Below are 18,941 nucleotides of genomic sequence, written 5' to 3'. Positions count from 1 at the left end.
AAGACGGGTCATACAGCGCCTTCGGCAAGAGTGATCCGGATGGCAACACATGGTGAGTGTGGAGAGTCTGTTCAGTGCTACATTTTCCATAATTTGGATTTCGATAGAATGTCCTTAATGTCTTCTGAGAGTAAAGAACAGAATTATATTACCAATATGCTGTATTAACCCTTTAGAGGGGGTTTCCACAAAAATACTATTGAAGAAGCTATCCTCAGGAAAGGTCATCAATAGTTGATCACCGAGCGGCAGGCTGACAGCGCTGATATGCACTGAGGTCAGAGCGGTAGTCACTGCTCCAACCCCTCTAGTGACCGGAGCTTCTATTTGCAGGTGCAGCTCCCATTGATTTCAATGAGTGGGACAACTGTAGTTACAAATGCCGACCGCTACACAGGGAGTCGGAGCAGTGGCTTCTGCTCAGACCTCAGTGGAACCTAATCAGCTGATTGGCTGGGATCCCGAGCTGCCGGTCTGGGCCAATCAACTATTGATGACCTATCCGGAGAATAGGTCATCAATAGTATTGTCATGGAAAACCACTTTAGGATGTGGCTCAGAGTTTATCAGCTTGTAAACTACTGATTACCTATCCTTTAGGATAAGCCATCAGAAGCAGATTGGCGGGGGTCTCCTGCCAATCAGCTGTTTGCCAGGCTAGTGTACTTGTGCACTGAGCTCATTTTTGCAGGAAGCAGACAGCTCTGTTCATATTGTAGTGGCCAGCTTGGTATTGCAGGCAAAACTTTCATTCCTTTTAAAGGGAACTTGACCTGCAATACCAAGCATGACCACTAGAGTAAAAGCAGAGCTCTCTGCTTCCTGCAGAAATCAGTTCTGCAAAGTAGTGCATCGGCTCAAAGAACAGCTGACTGGCGGGGGGCACGGGTAACCCCCAGTCTACTGTTGACGATTTAACCTGAGGCCAGGCCATAAGTAGTTTACAACCGGACAACTTCTTTAAGGATGTAATTATTTTTTGCAATTTTTATATTTATTTTTCCCCCCCCATCTCCATTTTTCAAAAAGCCATACCTTTTTTTATTTTTCCACCCACCTAGCTGTATGTGGACTTGTTTGTTGTGTGATGAGAAGTTTTTATTGGTACCATTTTGGGGTACATATAATGTATTGTAAAACACTTATTAAGGTGGGTTTTAAAACAATCGATTCTACTCTATTCTATTTTTTTTACTATTTTTTATTTGCCTTTTTTATGTCTCTGTAGGGGACTTGAACCTGTGATCCTATGATCTTTCAGATAATAGACTGCAGTAAAGAAGTACTGCAATATATAATCACTTATCTTTGCCATCACAAGTCAGGGCAGACATGGAGGTTATTGCCAGGCATCCTGTTGTGATAACAACCCATTAGCCCTCCACAATCAGATGGCCAATGATGTCACAGTGAGAGCGCACTCTCTCTGTTAACTGCTTACATGCCACAACATTGATCATGGCATGCAAGAGGTTAACAGCGGGGATCAGAGTTCTCTTCTATCTCTGCTAGTGCAGCAGGACCCTGGCTGTCAGTTACAGTTGGCTCCCTCTGAGGATCATGCGAGCTCAGCACCTTAGCTTGCATTACCTACAATATGGAGGGATTTTCCTCCATTCCTGAAGGGGGGCTTCAGATAGTGATGCGGGTGATGATGGGCATGTTGGGCGTGCATGGTTCTAGTTCATCCCAAAGATGCTCAGTAGGATTGACATCCGGACTTTGGGCTGGTCCATGCAAATTGCAGACATTCGGATCCTCAAACCAAGCCTCAACACTGAGTGCTGTATGACATGGTGCTCCATCATGTTGGTAGAGACACAGAGTAGGTGATGCCATATTGTCAGGAATCTCTCTGTAACCATTGGCGTTGAGAGTGGACTACATTATAACCAATGGCCCTAGTCCATCCCAGCAGAGACATCTCCACACCATAACAGGACCTCCTATAAACTTCACTGCTGAGACAATGCAGTCATGTAGAAACCGTTCTCCGGGGAACCGCCACACCAAAGTGTGTCCATCTGATCAGAAGATGGTGTCCACAACACTTGCTTGCAGTCATATGCAGTCATATGCAGTCCAAAATGATTCTCCAAGCACCATTGCTTTCATTGCTGTGATATTGGGCTTGTGTGCTCCACTTGTACATGGTATCCCTTCACATGCAGTTCCCTACAAATGGTTCTGGTGGTAATAGATGTTCCAATGGCCTGTGAGACCTCCTGAGTGAGGGCAGATAATGTGCGTGATGCCATCGTAGCCCTTATAAGGATTGATTGTCCATGTTCTGTCACTTTTACAAGGTCTCCCCAAATGTTACTGCACAGCACACACCAGATGTTCTCCATTTTCGAATAACATTGCCAACTGTGGAATCTGGAAGTTTCATACGCACTGTGATGCCCCAGACTGATTAAGTGTTCAGGTAGCATCCCACCACAATACACCATTGTCACCTCTACACTTGGGGGCATTCTGAGGGTTTCTGTTCTGGGATATGCCTGTGTGATACTCTACGTTAGGGCGAGCACCCACTGGCGTTTGCGTTTTCCGCGGGAAAAAAACGCAGCGTTTTCGCCGCGTTTCCCGCGATTTTTCCGCGCGTTTTTCGCGGCGTTTTTCGCGGCGTTTTCGCGGCTTTTCCATTAATTTCCATTGACTTTCATGGGTGCATTAGGAGAAAAATAAGGACACATATGCAACTGACAGTTCCTATGTTAAAAACGCAAACGCAACGCAAAAAAAACGCCAGTGGACAGGAACACGTTATCTCTATGCCTGTGCAGGAAAAACGCAAAACGCAGGTAAAAAAACGCCAGTGGGTGCTCGCCCTTAGGGCGAGCACCCACTGGCGTTTTTTTACCTGCGTTTTGCGTTTTGCGTTTTTCCTGCACAGGCATAGAGATAACATGTGTTCCTGTCCACTGGCGTTTTTTTTGCATTGCGTTTGCGTTTTTAACATAGGAACTGTCAGTTGCATATGTGTCCTTATTTTTCTCCATGGAAATTAATGGCAAAGCCGCGAAAACGCCGCGAAAAACGCCGCGGAAAAAACGCGGGACACGCGGCGAAAACGCTGCGTTTTTTTCCCGCGGGAAACGCAAACGCCAGTGGGTGCTCGCCCTTATACCTAATGTTCACACATCCAATTTGTATATCCCCTTTACTTTTGTTAACATAATGCATATATACGTAACCTGACCTTTTATTCCCTGTGGGGTGCAGTCCTCACCCTACCCCGATGTTGTCCAAATTCTACAAATCATTCCACTAAATATTCCAGTGTTTGTGCTTCTACCCAAAAAATTATTTCCCTGCCGGATGCTGCCAGTCCAGCCATCAATTAAGAAGTATGAAAATACAAGTCATGGAAATCTATGAGCAGAGGCACATGGACATTTCCATAGATCTCATATTCATTCATTCATGGGTAGCCACTACTCCAGGGATGGGCTGAACTAGCACAAACCTATTCTCTGGATCAGTGATGAGCCCAGTGTCTGGGTAATGGATGGCATTGGACCACAAGAACATATAGAGGACCTAAAATATCATGCTCTGTTCCTATCTGCCCATCAATGCCCCACATTTCTCTTGATCAGTCTATGGGCTTCTGTACCACTAAAGTTACCGCTTCCACTTCTATGGAACTATAGATATAGGTGGCCCATCCCTCGTTACATGTAGTTTGGGAACACTGGACATGACTTTCCTTCTTCTCTGATCTACAAGGAAGGCCTATGAATCTCCTGTTCAAAGATGAGGGTTGTGGTGTTATGAAATGGACCCCGGAGGGGGAGATGATCTTGAATCCTGTACTAGGATCTATTCAATGTTCTTGTGTTTGACTATTACTGTACCTGTCCCTTCTGCAGGCTCACAGCTTTTGTTGTGAAGTGCTACCGCCAGATTACTTCTACTATCTATATTGATGACAAGGTTATAAAACAAAGCATGGACTGGCTGAAAGACCAGCAGAAGCCCAATGGCTGCTTCAACACCAGAGGTCGTCTGCTACACAATGAGTTGAAGGTGAGGAACAACAGCTCAATATAGCAGAGAGTATAATGTAGCTACAGGATAGACCCTATGTTCCTTCACCTTCCTCTGGCCGTTTATTCCAGGGGGAGATAAAACAATGCCTACTGGTACTGGTGCTAGTTTTGGCTTGTGGATAGAGACCTTCCTGGGAAGTGGACCAGTTTTACCATTGTGACATCTTCCTCCCCTCCCATCAGACTGTAGTTCGCCTTTTCCTGCAGCATCTCTGTAAATGTTTGCAAACCGCTTCAATTCCAAAAAATGCATCTAGATTAAAGCTGACCATCCATTTGAGACAATGATCCGAGCAGCAACAGTGAAGAAGGTTATCTGGAGCTGAAAGAAACTGCTCCAGAGTGGTGGATTAACATAAAGAAATAATACTCACCTGTCCCTGCTTTCCCGGTGCTTTTTTGCCTTTGGCTGGCCGGATCGCCGCTGGTCTTCACTTCTGAGTGCACATCCTGACAATCGTCTCTGTTGCACTCAATCACTGGCTCTGCTGCAGTAATGACAGGACTCAATCATGACTCAGGACGTGCATCCAGAAGCAGTGGTGTGCATGGGAGCGAGGGGCCCCACAGCGAAAATCAAAATGTGCCCCCTAATAAGGTGCTTGATTTTGGCCCCCAGGACAACCGGGACTTGTATTTGTTTTTTCCCTCGACTCCCTTTCCATGACCCCTAAGGCATTTATTGTATCTGGAGAGGGGTGTAATGCAATGGCTACAGCCACCCAGTAGAAAAGGGCATGGAAATAAACAAAGTTGAGCCCCTCTCTCCATAGACCCCATAGCAGCTGCATGGTCTACCTCTGTGGTATGCATGCCCTTGCCTGGAAGTGAAGACTAGCAGAGGAGCAGGAGTGCTGGGGAGTGGGGACACATGAGTATTACTACTTTTATGTTATTAGAGAGAGATTTGACCAGTATAGCAAGTGAGCTCCAAGGTTTTGGCAGATCATGCCATACTATACACTTGCAGTTTTGGCTGTGGTCAGCCAACAGAATGGATCAAGTCTATGACAAACAATGATTGTCAATAGAGATGAGCGAACGTACTCGTCCGAGCTTGATACTCGTTCGAGTATTAGCGTGTTCGAGATGCTCATTACTCGTAACGAGCACCACGCGATGTTCGAGTTACTTTCACTTTTATCTCTGAGACGTTAGCGCGCTTTTCTGGCCAATTGAAAGACAGGGAAGGCATTACAACTTCCCCCTGCGACGTTCAAGCCCTATACCACCCCCCTGCAGTGAGTGGTTGGCGAGATCAGGTGTCACCCGAGTATAAAAATCGGCCCCTCCAGCGGCTCGCCACAGATGCGTTCTGACAACTGAGGGAAAGTGCTGTTGTGTTGGAGCTGGTATAGGGAGAGTGTTAGGAGTGATTGTAGGCTTCAAGAACCCCAATGGTCCTTCTTAGGGCCACATCTAACCGTGTGCAGTATTGTGGAGGCTGCTTTTTTGCAGTGTTGCACTTTTTTTTTTTTTGCTATATCGGCCGTGCAGAGCATTGCGCCCTGCAGTAATACTCCAGGGACAGAAGTGGTGGTTAGGCAGGGAGAGTGTTAGGAGTGATTGTAGGCTTCAAGAACCCCAACGGTCCTTCTTAGGGCTACATCTAACCGTGTGCAGTACTGTGGAGGCTGCTTTTTGCAGTGTTGCACTTTTTTTTTTTTTGGTATATCGGCCGTGCAGAGCATTGCGCCCTGCAGTAATACTCCAGGGACAGAAGTGGTGGTTAGGCAGGGGCAGAAGACATATATTATTGATTGAATATAGGCAGTGGGGCTTTTCAAAAAAATATTGGGCAAAAAATCTATTTGGCATGCCTGTCACTGTGCTCAGTGTTCTGGGTCTGTGTGTGCTGGGTGTAGTAGTTCTACTAAATCATACGCAGCCAGCTAGGTGTTACAGCAGGCTTGCGGCAAATTATTTCCTGGCGTTCCGTAAGCGAAGTCAGCCTCCAACCACAGGCCAATAAGCGGCACATTTAATTACAGCGTTCTGTTTCTGCATTACTGGTAATACAGCATGCTGAGGGGTAGGCCTAGAGGACGTGGACGCGGCCGAGGACCCGGAGGCCGAAGTCAGGGTGTAGGCACAGGCCGAGCTCCTGATCCAGGTGTATCGCAGCCCACAGTTCTGCACCGTCCATTGCTGCAACTCAGAATCCTCTGGCTGCTGCTCCTCCTTCCTCCCAGCCTCCTCACTCCATGAAAATGAGACATTCTGAGGAGCGGGCAGACTCCCAGGAACTGTTCTCGGGCCCCTGCTCAGATTGGGCAGCAGTGGTTCCTCTCCCACCAGAGGAGTTTATTGTGACTGATGCCCAACCATTGGAAAGTTCCCGGGGTCCGGGGGATGAGGCTGGGGACTTCCGGCAACTGTCTCAAGACCTTTCAGTGGGTGAGGAGGCCGATGACGATGAGACACAGTTGTCTATCAGTGAGGTAGTAGTAAGGCCAGTAAGTCCGAGGGAGGAGCGCACAGAGGATTCAGAGGAAGAGCAGCAGGACGATGAGGTGACTGACCCCACCTGGTTTGCTACGCCTACTGAGGACAGGTCTTCAGAGGGGGAGGCAAGGGCAGCAGCAGGGCAGGTTGCAAGAGGCAGTGCGGTGTCCAGGGGTAGAGGCAGGGCCAGACTGAATAATCCACCAACTGTTTCCCAAAGTGCCCCCTCACGCCATGCCACCCTGCAGAGGCCGAGGTGCTCAAAGGTCTGGCAGTTTTTCACTGAGAGTGCAGACGACCGACGAACAGTGGTGTGCAACCTTTGTCGCGCCAAGATCAGCCGGGGAGCCACCACCACCAGCCTCACCACCACCACCAGCATGCGCAGGCATTTGATGGCCAAGCACCCCACAAGGTGGGGCGAAGGCCGTTCACCGCCTCCGGTTTGCACCGCTGCCTCTCCCCCTGTGCTCCAACCTGCCACTGAGATCCAACCCCGCTCTGAGGACACAGGCACTACCGTCTCCTGGCCTGCACCCACACCCTCACCTCCGCTGTCCCATCCAGCAATGTCTGTCAGCGCAGTGTCCAGCCGTTGCTAGCGCAAGTGTATGAGCGCAAGCGCAAGTACGCTGCCACGCACCTGCACGCTCAAGCGTTAAACGTGCACGTAGCCAAATTTATCAGCTTGGGGATGCTGCCGTATAGGGTTGTGGAAACGGAGTCCTTCAAAAGTATGATGGCGGCGGCGGCCCCGCGCTACTCAGTTCCCAGTCGCCACTATTTTTCCCGATGTGCCGTCCCAGCCCTGCACGACCACCTCTCCCGCAACATTGTACGCGCCCTCACCAACGCGGTTACTGGCAAGGTCCACTTAACAACGGACACGTGGACAAGCACAGGCGGGCAGGGCCACTATATCTCCCTGACGGCACATTGGGTGAATTTAGTGGAGGCTGGGACAGAGTCAGAGCCTGGGACCGCTCACATCCTACCCACCCCAAGAATTGCGGGCCCCAGCTCGGTGGTGGTATCTGCGGCGATGTATGCTTCCTCCACTAAAGCACCCTCCTCCTCCTCCTCCTCCAATGTAACCTCTGTCTCGCAATCAAGATGTGTCAGCAGCAGCACGTCGGCAGCAGTCGGTGTCGCGCGGCGTGGCAGCACAGCGGTGGGCAAGCGTCAGCAGGCCGTGCTGAAACTACTCAGCTTAGGAGATAAGAGGCACACGGCCCACGAACTGCTGCAGGGTCTGACAGAGCAGACTGACCGCTGGCTTTCGCCGCTGAGCCTCCAACTGGGCATGGTCGTGTGTGACAACGGCCGTAACCTGGTGGCGGCTCTGCAACTCGGCAGCCTCACGCACGTGCCATGCCTGGCCCATGTCTTTAATTTGGTGGTTCAGCGCTTTCTGAAAAGCTACCCACGCTTGTCAGACCTGCTCGGAAAGGTGCGCCGGCTCTGCGCACATTTCCGCAAGTCCCACACGGACGCTGCCACCCTGTGCACCCTGCAACATCGGTTTAATCTGCCAGTGCACCGACTGCTGTGCGACGTGCCCACACGGTGGAACTCTACGCTCCACATGTTGGCCAGGCTCTATGAGCAGCGTAGAGCTATTGTGGAATACCAACTCCAACATGGGCGGCGCAGTGGGAGTCAGCCTCCTCAATTCTTTTCAGAAGAGTGAGCCTGGTTGGCAGACATCTGCCAGGTCCTTGGAAAGTTTGAGGAGTCTACCCAGGTGGTGAGCGGCGATGCTGCAATCATTAGCGTCACCATTCCTCTGCTATGCCTCTTGAGAAGTTCCCTGCAAAGCATAAAGGCAGACGCTTTGCGCTCGGAAACAGAGCCGGGGGAAGACAGTATGTCGCTGGATAGTCAGAGCACCCTCCTGTCTATATCTCAGCGCGGTGAGGAGGAGGAGGAGGAGGAGGAGGAAGATGAGGAGGAGGGGGAAGAGACAGCTTGGCCCACTGGTGAGGGTACACATGCTGCTTGCCTGTCATCCTTTCAGCGTGTATGGCCTGAGGAGGAGGAGGAGGAGGAGGAGGATCCTGAAAGTGATCTTCCGAGTGAGGACAGCCATGTGTTGCGTACAGGTACCCTGGCACACATGGCTGACTTCATGTTAGGATGCCTTTCTCGTGACCCTCGCGTTACACGCATTCTGGCCACTACGGATTACTGGGTGTACACACTGCTTGACCCATGGTATAAGGAGAACCTTTCCACTCTCATACCCGAAGAGGAAAGGGGTTCAAGAGTGTTGCTATACCACAGGACCCTGGCGGACAAACTGAAGGTGAAATTCCCATACGACAGCGCTAGTGGCCGAAGGCACAGTTCCGAGGGCCAGGTAGCAGGGGAAGCGCGGAGATCAGGCAGCATGTACAGCACAGGCAGGGCAACACTCTTTAAGGCCCTTGACAGCTTTATGGCTCCCCAGCAAGACTGTGTCACCACTCCCCAGTCACGGCTGAGTCGGCGGGAGCACTGCAAAAGGATGGTGAGGGAGTACGTAGCCGATCGCACGACCGTCCTCCGTGACGCCTCTGCCCCCTACAACTACTGGGTGTCGAAGCTGGACACGTGGCCTGAACTCGCGCTGTATGCCCTGGAGGTGCTTGCTTGTCCTGCAGCTAGTGTCTTGTCAGAGAGGGTGTTTAGTGCGGCTGGGGGAATCATCACAGATAAGCGTACCCGCCTGTCAACCGATAGTGCCGACAGGCTAACACTTATCAAGATGAACAAAGCCTGGATTTCCCCAGACTTCTCTTCTCCACCAGCGGACAGCAGCGAAACCTAAGCATTACGTAGGCTGCACCCACGGATGGAAGCATCGTTCTCTATCCCCATCAAAAACAGGGACCTTTTGGCTTCATCAATCTGTGTATAATATTCCTCCTCCTCCTGCTCCTCCTCCTGAAACCACACATAATCACGCCGAACGGGCAGTTTTTCTTAGGCCCACAAGGCTCAGTCATATAATTTTTCTAAACAATTTTTATACGTTTCAATGCTCATTAAAGCGTTGAAACTTTCACCTGAACCAATTTTTATTTTTACTGGGCTGCCTCCAGGCCTAGTTACCAATTAAGCCACATTAACCAAAGCGATTAATGGGTTTCACCTGCCCTCTTGGTTGGGCATGGGCAATTTTTCTGAGGTACATTAGTACTGTTGGTACACCAATTTTTGGGGGCCCTCGCCTACAGTGTAATCCAATTAACTTTTGGCCCACCTGCATTACAGCTGATGTAACATCAGCTGTGTTGGGCAATGCAATGGAATATATTTATGTACCACCGGTGGCTTCCTGGCACCCACCCATGCTGTGGGTCCACAGGGAGTTGTAAATGCATGTGTCCACTTCTAAAGAACCCCAGTCTGACTGGGGCATGCAGTGTGGGCCGAAGCCCACCTGCATTAAACATGACATTATTACCTCAGCTGTGATGGGCAATGCAATGGGATATATTTATGTACCGCCAGTGGCTTCCTGGCACCCACCCATGCTGTCGGTCCACACGGAGTTGTAACTGCATCTGTCCACTTCTAAAGAACCCCAGTCTGACTGGGGCATGCATCGTGGGCCGAAGCCCACCTGCATTAAACATGACATTATTACCTCAGCTGTGATGGGCAATGCAATGGGATATATTTATGTACAGCCGGTGGGTTCCAGGGAGCCACCCATGCTGTGGGTGCACACGGAATTCCCATTGCGGAGTTGTACCTGGCTGTGACTATTTATAAAAAACCGCGGTCTGACTGGGGCATGCAGACACCTTGACAGAATGAATAGTGTGTGGCACATAGGTTCCCCATTGCTATGCCCACGTGTGCAGCTCCTGATGGAGGTGGCACAGGATTGGATTTCTCATTGTTTCTGTACAGCATTGTAGGCTATTTCCCCGCCCCTTTTAAAGAGGGTCGCTGCCTAGCCGTGTCAACCCTCTGCAGTGTGTGCCTGCTTTTTTTGTGGCAGACGCACTTATAAATAGACATGAGGGTGGCGTGGCATGAGGGCAGCTGAAGGCTGGGCAGGGACAGTTTGTTGTGCGCTGTGGACACTGGGTCGTGAGGGGGGGGGGTTGGGCAGCATGTAACCCAGGAGAAGTGGCAGCGCAGTGTCATGCAGGCAGTGATTGTGCTTTGTTGGAGGTAGTGTGGTGCTTAGCTAAGGTATACATTGCTAATGAGGGCTTTTCAGATGTAAAAGTTGTCGGGGGGCCCACTCTTGCTACTATTCTGGCTTAATAGTAGGACCTGTGAACTTCATATGCAGCCCAACATGTAGCCCCTCGCCTGCCCTATCCGTTTCTGTGTCGTTCCCATCACTTTCTTGAATTACCCAGATTTTCACAAACGAAAACCTTAGCGAGCATCGGCGATATACAAAAATGCTCGGGTCGCCCATTGACTTCAATGGGGTTCGTTTCTCGAAACGAACCCTCGAGCATCGCGAAAATTTTGTCTCGAGTAACGAGCACCCGAGCATTTTGGTGCTCGCTCATCTCTAATTGTCAACCATCGTATATATAACTCGTGCAAATTATTGGCATTGCTCTTTCAAGCAATAGTCGCCTGAAATGGCTTTTTTGGGCAACCATTATCTCATGTGTATGACCACCTTAATACTATAAATAGTAGACAAGGAGGAGGGGGGTGCAGAGTCTTCCTCTCTTTATCTATGACTCCTGCTGTGAGAGTAGAAGAGCAGCAGAGAAGAGATGTCTTCACATGGAGATAAAATGTACAGAAAGCAGCAGAAAGAAGGAGAAATACCCCAAATCTTCAGGTTACAAACATTTCTGGCTGCTCCATGTCTGCAGGAAGAGGGTAGGGGATGGCTTTTAAAAATATATATAATTCTATAACTATATTCTTTGTATTAATCTCATAGTCATCATTCATCATCAGGTATGCGTCCTGCCCTTATGAGTAGAGCATTCAATTACATATCTTGCTCTTACTGTAAAGTAGCTCTCCTATGGTGAGTCTTACTAGTGTTCAGTGTTTTGTAGTGTTGCATACTTCACTGATATGATTTCTTTGGTTTCCTCAGGGCGGTGTGGATGATGAGGTTTCTCTAGCTTGCTATGTTACAGCTGCCTGTATGGAGTCCGGCTCAGATACTAGTGTAAGTGTGCGATCTCTGACTTTACAATTGCTGGCTTCACCTCCTCAGTCACTCTAGGTATATACGTTCTCACGGATAACAGATAAGGCAATTTTTGGTCAGCTGTAGACTTACTAAATATATTTGAATCCTCTCATGGGAAGCGATGGTGCAAGGGAGAAACCTGCTGCAATGGCCAGGACAATCCACATGTGAACCAAGTTCAACAAAAGTTTCTAGCAGTCATCTTCAGTCCAATATTCCCCCGAAGCTCCAATCAGGAAGATTACAGGTTTCTGCATTGCTCACGCTGTGGCACTGTAGTCTGTCAGAACGTCTCAATGTTCAATTCTTGGATGGAAAATCCCCTGAATGAAAGTCAAGTATCACTAGTACAGAAATCATCCGTCCCTTATTTCATTCCCTCTATCCAGTCTGAGTACAATCACCTCCTGGAGAGGGAATACAATATTAGGGTCGAATGAGAGTATCTTAAAGCCCAAAGGCTTGACCCACTTTGATGCGTTCTGGGCCAATGTACTAGAGAAATGAGAATATTCAAAACTAATGTTGCTTTAACCTACAGAATGATATCCTGATGTCAGCGAGTGCGTGTATACTCAATCAGAGTGAAAAGATGAAGATAATTAAGAAATCGGTTCAATGCATTTCAGCTGGACCTACAACTCTTCAGGAACCAGTTGGTCACTGTATAATAATAGGGGGGAGAACCGTGTCTACCCCCGCTAACCTCCAGACAGAAAGGTTTGGTCTGAAGATACCAAACTGCTGATAACAGAAAAGTAATTACACTAACAAGCATCAGGACAAATGCTTGATCCAAGATGTAATTCACAATATGCTGCTAATAGAAAAATCCAGTGTAGGCCAAAAGAATCAAAGAATTTTTTGACCAGATGGTTAGGGAGCCTCTAAAAACTATATATAGTGATGGTCTCCCATAGAGGACTGGATAGGTGATCAGTCAGTGGAGTTTCTATGGACCAAATGCATAGTCCCTTCCACTCAGAAATGACTCCCTGTGATCCCCTGTAAGCCGGGAAAGTTTAAATAGCCGAGATATAAACAGTAAAAAAAAATATTGTTATTTAAATTTGCCCAGCTTATAGGGGATCAAATTAACCATTTAGATGCTACATATTCACTAAGAAGAAAGATTTATCTATCTATCTATCTCTATTTGTTTATCTATCTATCTATATCTATCTATCTATAATTGCATAGGCTAATGTGAGAAACATATGAACATATGAAAAGATATATATATATATATATATATATATATATATATATATATATATATATATACGCACACACAATAGAATACATATATTATCACTATAACAGTCCCTCCTTTTTATCTCTTACAGCAGCTAGGTGCAAAGGTAAATGCTCAAGTCATAATGACAGGAGCCAGTTTTCCTGCACAACTTCACCAGATCCCTGACTAAACCCAACAGCTAGCGCTCAACAGAAAAAGTATCTTGGAAAAGTGCTGTAGGAATAGTGTTAGGACTGGCAATGGCAGATGGACAGGGATCCCTACGCCAGCCCTCTCCCATGTCCCTACCTACTTGCCCCCCTGAGCAAGGCCCCAGGGTGACAACTGAGCAACGATCCCTGCTCTGCACTAGTGACGGACCCCAAGGAAGGAGGGACAGTAAGACCGGCAGGTGAGCACCGCGTAGCTGACGGGAAGTAACAAAAGCGCAGACCAGAGAGTAGTCGTAGAAAGCAGGGTCAAACCGAAAGACAGGTGCGAGTACAGGAGGGCAAAACAGAGGCAGAGTCAAAAGAAAAGCCAAAGTTGAACACATCAAAGTCAGGTCAAAAATGAGGGTGTAGGCAGGCAAGTCAAAACCAAACACTGGCAATCAGAGTCTGGGCCAGCAAGGTATATATGCAGGATTCGCCGCCAAGTGGGACAGGGCGAAGTCACATGACGACCGGAGGGAATCATAAAGCCGCCTCCCCCCGGCGGCACACACCAGCCCAAGCGCCGCGCGGTTGACCAGTGGACAGGCGCGCCCGGGCACAATGCGGGACGTGCCACCGGCCGATGCGACCGACCAGTAGAGTGGGGGAACCCCGGACAGAGCCGCCAGCCCGGGCCCCCGCAGCACCAGGACGAGCATCCCGCACCATCCAGACAAAACAAAATAATAGAGAATTGATATAAAACAGATTCAATATCAAATCAAATTCAGTAGCCAAAACATCATATTTCATAATAGGGACAGCTTTGTCGATAGTCTTAGAGATGAATTCTCAAAGGCGTGGAATAATGCAGCAGCAAATAATAGCAGCAAGAATAGTCACTAAAGTTCTAGCAAAAGATGAAATCCAGTGGCTCCATCTGCCAAAAGTATCAGTCCACCAGTCATCAAAGGGGTCAGAGATGCCAGAACTTGCTGCTAGTTCTTTAGCAAGGCTAGTTAGTCCCTTCAGAACCTTAGTTATGGAACTGTAGTTGTGAACAGGGATTGAACAACTTAGGAGAAAGCGTAATATTATGGTGGGGAGACTCTCTTGCAATGAGATGCATGTATCTATTCAGATTTTTCCTTCTAGCTGAACATCTGTAGTGGTAGTCAGGAACACTTTTTATATTCTGTCAAGTCTGGGTTCTAGAGCTCATATGGGCTGAGGCCTGTTCTGTTAGGTTTGTACCTTATGAAGCAGAGTACCAGGAGGAGGCACCCGGTCCATGGTCTATTGAGCTCTGCCATGGCCTTCTGGATCGTGGTTTCTAAGGTACCATTTAAGCACTCTGCTCTACCACTGCTTTGTGGATGGTACAGAGCATGAAAGGCCTGTTCTACCCCTAACGCTTTCATTACCTTCTGCATCACTTCTCCCTTGAAGGGAGTACCTCGGTCACTCTTAATTGTCTCTGGTACCCCATACCTGCATACCACCTCAGAGACCAGTTCTTGGCAGTCGCATTGTGAGCGGATAGGACAGACTGGTCACCCTGAAAACAGGTCTAAGCAGACCAGAATGTACTAGTACCTGCCCACCCATGGCAGTTGGATGTAGTCTATTTGAAAATGCTGGAATGGGTAGTCAGGATAAGGGCTGCACGGTTTGGGAGTCTGTACAGACCCATGCACATTGTTCTGTGCACAAATCAGGCAGCCCTGTGTGTATTTAACTGCTGTGATGCTAAATCCTGGTGGATACCAGTGAACACTTTTGTGCCATCCTTGAAGTGGCCTTTTGTTATGCTTCCAGGCCATTCTCTCAGACAGCAGAAGGGCTTTCATCAGTGCCTGTATACCTTTACTGTCCTTAATTGGGTTTTCAGTTGCTGTCAAGTATGACCTCGCTCTCCAGATGGGTCCATACTCATGAACAATGCCAAAGGCATAGCGCGAGTCTGTGTAGATGTTAGCTGTGTTTTCTTAAGCATGTTTGCATGTTTTTTTTCCAGCGCTTGCAATTCAGCTTCTCGGGCTGACATGTGAGATGGAAGGGATTCGGCCTTGACCTCATCATGTAAGGAGAGCACAACATAATCTGTATAGAACCTGCCTTTTTGATCATATCTCGATCCATCCACAAAGAGTGCAAAATTAGGGTTGTCTAATTAATGATCAACAACATGACTGAATCCCTTGTCTCCTGGGCCATTAGCTGTGCATAGTCATGTGTATCAGGCTGAAAATAAAGCTATTAGATGATTACCCCGTTTCCCCTCCTTTTCCAGATGCAGCAAGGTAGCAGAATTGAGGGTGTTACAACACTAAACAGACATGTTGTGTGGCATGAGCATGGTGTATTGGAAGTGAAAGTGACATGTTGTGGACCAAATTTTAAGCTGAACCTGTGGCAGTATTGGCTGGGACATCATGTGGCCTAATACTGTCATGGGAAAATGTAAACTTATCTCAGAACTTTTGTCCAGAATGTGCTGAACTGCTGCTACTGTTTTTAACACAAGAGGGCGCAACACAAGCAACAGGGTCAAGGTGCGCTGAGTAAAATGAAACATGGCATTGCTGACTAGCCCGAGCCTGCACGAGGACAGCTTGGTGTGTCCATTTATTTATGTACAGTAAAGCCTGAAAGACTTAGTATAGTTCGGTATTCTCAGGGCTGAGAAGAAGAAAAACTAGACCACAATTTACAAGGTATGAAAAATGTAGTGTTTTTTTTTTTTTATGCAATGCCTGGTCAGTCAAGCAGAAAGATTTACTGGTCAGGCATTCATCTACAAAGACGTGCACTTCAGCCTTGTGTTTATCATTGCTTGTCCTGAAATTCTGAGTTTATAAGTAGAATGTCAGAGCTGCTGTGTAGACTGACACGTACATATGCAAAGACATAGAAAAAAAGGGATACAAAAATGTGGATGAAATTCACATCCCACCCTGAGTGGTCATTAAAGTCTTATGCGTAGGTGAGAGAAATGTTTAACCTGAGTCAATATCTCCATCACACATTTTACATTCATCACAGCTTGAACACTTGTCACAACTTTCATCTATGCAGTAGTCTTTCTCTCTCATATAGATATTAATAACCATATAATCCTCTGCACACAATGTTTACCATATAGCATAAAAATTCATGCAAGTACTACTAATCCCTTCATCCACATACAAATGCACTCAATCACTACTACTACTACTCCCCTCCCTCTGGAACTCCTGTTATCAGGCAGAGAAGGGGAAAGAGAAGAAAAAAAAACTTTAACTGTTCCTAGTACTAACTGTAAAACAGTCACATTAACTAACATTAGTATCACTTTAATGTTTTCCCATAATAGGAGCGCTCAGGTCTCACATAGAAGTTATTAACAGCTTATTTCTTTTACATGACATTATCACACTGAAAACATAACAGTAATGTAATTTAACAATTATAAACACTGCAAGCAAATCACAGAACTTACATTTACACAAATAACAGCAAGAATATACCTTAAGATTCTTATGTCTTTTCTATTCAACTTCCTCCTTGCACAGGATTATACTAAGGTACTGTAATTCACTTCATTCATGTTTGTCTTCATTACAAGTCTCTGTTCAATTCAGGCAAGCGAGTACAGTTCCCAGACTCCTACATTACAAGGTCAGTCACACTCACCCTCCTCCCATCTCTGTATATCTATCTAACTGTGAGGCTAAGGGGGAAGGGAAGGAAAGTGAGGAAGCATTGAAATAATTAAAAAAAACATTCTGTAACCTTTGTAAAATCAACCATTCCACACAGAGCCAGTACTCATCAAGCCATTTTCCTGTCAACTTCATTCAATGCTACAGTAGTCTACATTCCTTCACTGTCTAATTCTAGGACTAACTGCATTACGTAATCATTCCTTCTTTCTCTGAAAGTGTCTCTACTGCTGCCTGCTATCCCTAATCCTTATCAGTGCTACTATCACCCATAGTAACCTGCCCCCTCAGTGTGGATACTACCTGACACTTGTCTTCTACCCAAAATCTAGAAATACTATGGCTAACAGCCAACAACGCTATACTGACCTTATTTTGCGGAAAGGAAAATATAAAAACAAACAAACAATAACTGAAAACGGCCATATGCTTACTGATACAGAAGGGCAAATATGTGCACCACCTGAGCATGCAAGCAGCCAAATGCCAAATGAGGGAGCCAATTACACCTGTGGAGGACACCAATGAGACAGCCTCTCATACAAGGGGAATGACTGCCTGGTGTAAACTCCTACACGGAATAGATAAAAATTGCCAGACATTCTGATACATGTGGTGCACCATGCAGACTAGCAACCTATTAATGACGCCATATCAGTTTGGCGGGTTGTCCTGCACCTCAAAAAGTGAACCACATTGGTACTGTCACCCCGGGCTCCCCCAGCATTTAAAAGTCGCACTGCATGTAAATAATACATAATAAATACGAGGTATTAGATGTATTTTAGCCAAAAACCTGAGCTCACAAGCCAACGTCAAGGCTGCTCGCTTTTTATGAGTCCCTATACTAATATAAATGTATCACAGAAAGAGAAATATAAAAACAAAAAAAAAGCAATGTGGTTCACTTTTTGAGGTGCAGGACAACCCACCGAACTGATATGGCATCATTAATAGGTTGCTAGTTTTCATGGTGCACCACGTGTATCAGAATGGTCTGGCACTTTGCTGTAAACTCCTACACAGAGTAGGTACAAATAGCCAACCCCTTCTGTATTAGGAGGTTGTGTGAGTGGCTGTCTCATCAGTGTGCTAAACAGGCGTAATTGGCATTTGGCATTTGGCTGCCTACATGCTTAGGTGGTGCACATATTTGCCCTCCTGTATCAGTAAGTATATGGCTATTTTCATTGATTATTTTACAGAAAACATCTAAGACAGACAACATATCATCAAGACACAGAGGTCATGGGGCAGAGGGGTTCTGAATATTTCTATGCAATTCAAAGAATTTCCTCCAGATCATTTATAAATATGTTGAACAGCACTGGGCCCAGGACAGAGCCTTGTGGTACCCCATTTGACACATTCTTCAAATTCCTATGGGAGGGTACTAAAAGATGCATTGGAGGTAGTGCCAGGATGAGGGGAGTGTGCAGAGATTAATCATTTTTGCAAGAAGAGAAAGTTAACAACACCAATCAGAAGAGACATCACTTTTGATTACTGGAGGTAACTGCCCTGTAATCACTATCACTGCGTAGAACTGGTATCTGACTATTATATGGTGACTGCATTAGATGGCTAGTATCATCCCTGGCTGCATTGATAGTTGACTTTATATACCCAGTGACACAGCATAAAGTTCTTTGCAGAGTATTTTCGACATCCATGAAGGGAAGTTGTGAGGTGGAAATAAGCTTTTAGCTACGCTCTAGCTTTTGGCCCTAATGTACTCACCGTATGACAAATGATCAATTATGTGATGTGATGTATTAACTTGGAAAGGGTGACTAAATTGAGATGGAACCACTGACATGAATAGGAGTATGCAAGTCAGTATTCCGTGTAATATGACATGCTATTATTAAGGACGATATTTAGTTCAAAACATGTCCATATTTTTGGGGTGCATTTCCCTTTTTCACATTTTTTTTTATAAATTACTGGTTATTTTTTAATAGGAAGATGAGTGCTGAAAAGTTTTATTGAACTTGGTTCACATGTGGATTGTCCTGGTATATACAATATCACCCCATAATATCCCATATCAGGGTCCTTATTGTATGAAACAAGGTGCCCCGCGGCTGGAGGGTAATCTGCCAAACAGCACTGCAAAATTCTACACATTTCAAACTATAATGCTGTTTGTGTTCTGCTCTAGGATCCTGT

This window comes from Eleutherodactylus coqui, chromosome 4 (assembly GCF_035609145.1).
Source record: "Eleutherodactylus coqui strain aEleCoq1 chromosome 4, aEleCoq1.hap1, whole genome shotgun sequence".
NCBI classification, from domain to species: domain Eukaryota; kingdom Metazoa; phylum Chordata; class Amphibia; order Anura; family Eleutherodactylidae; genus Eleutherodactylus; species Eleutherodactylus coqui.
Note: the sequence above shows the minus strand (reverse complement) of the source record.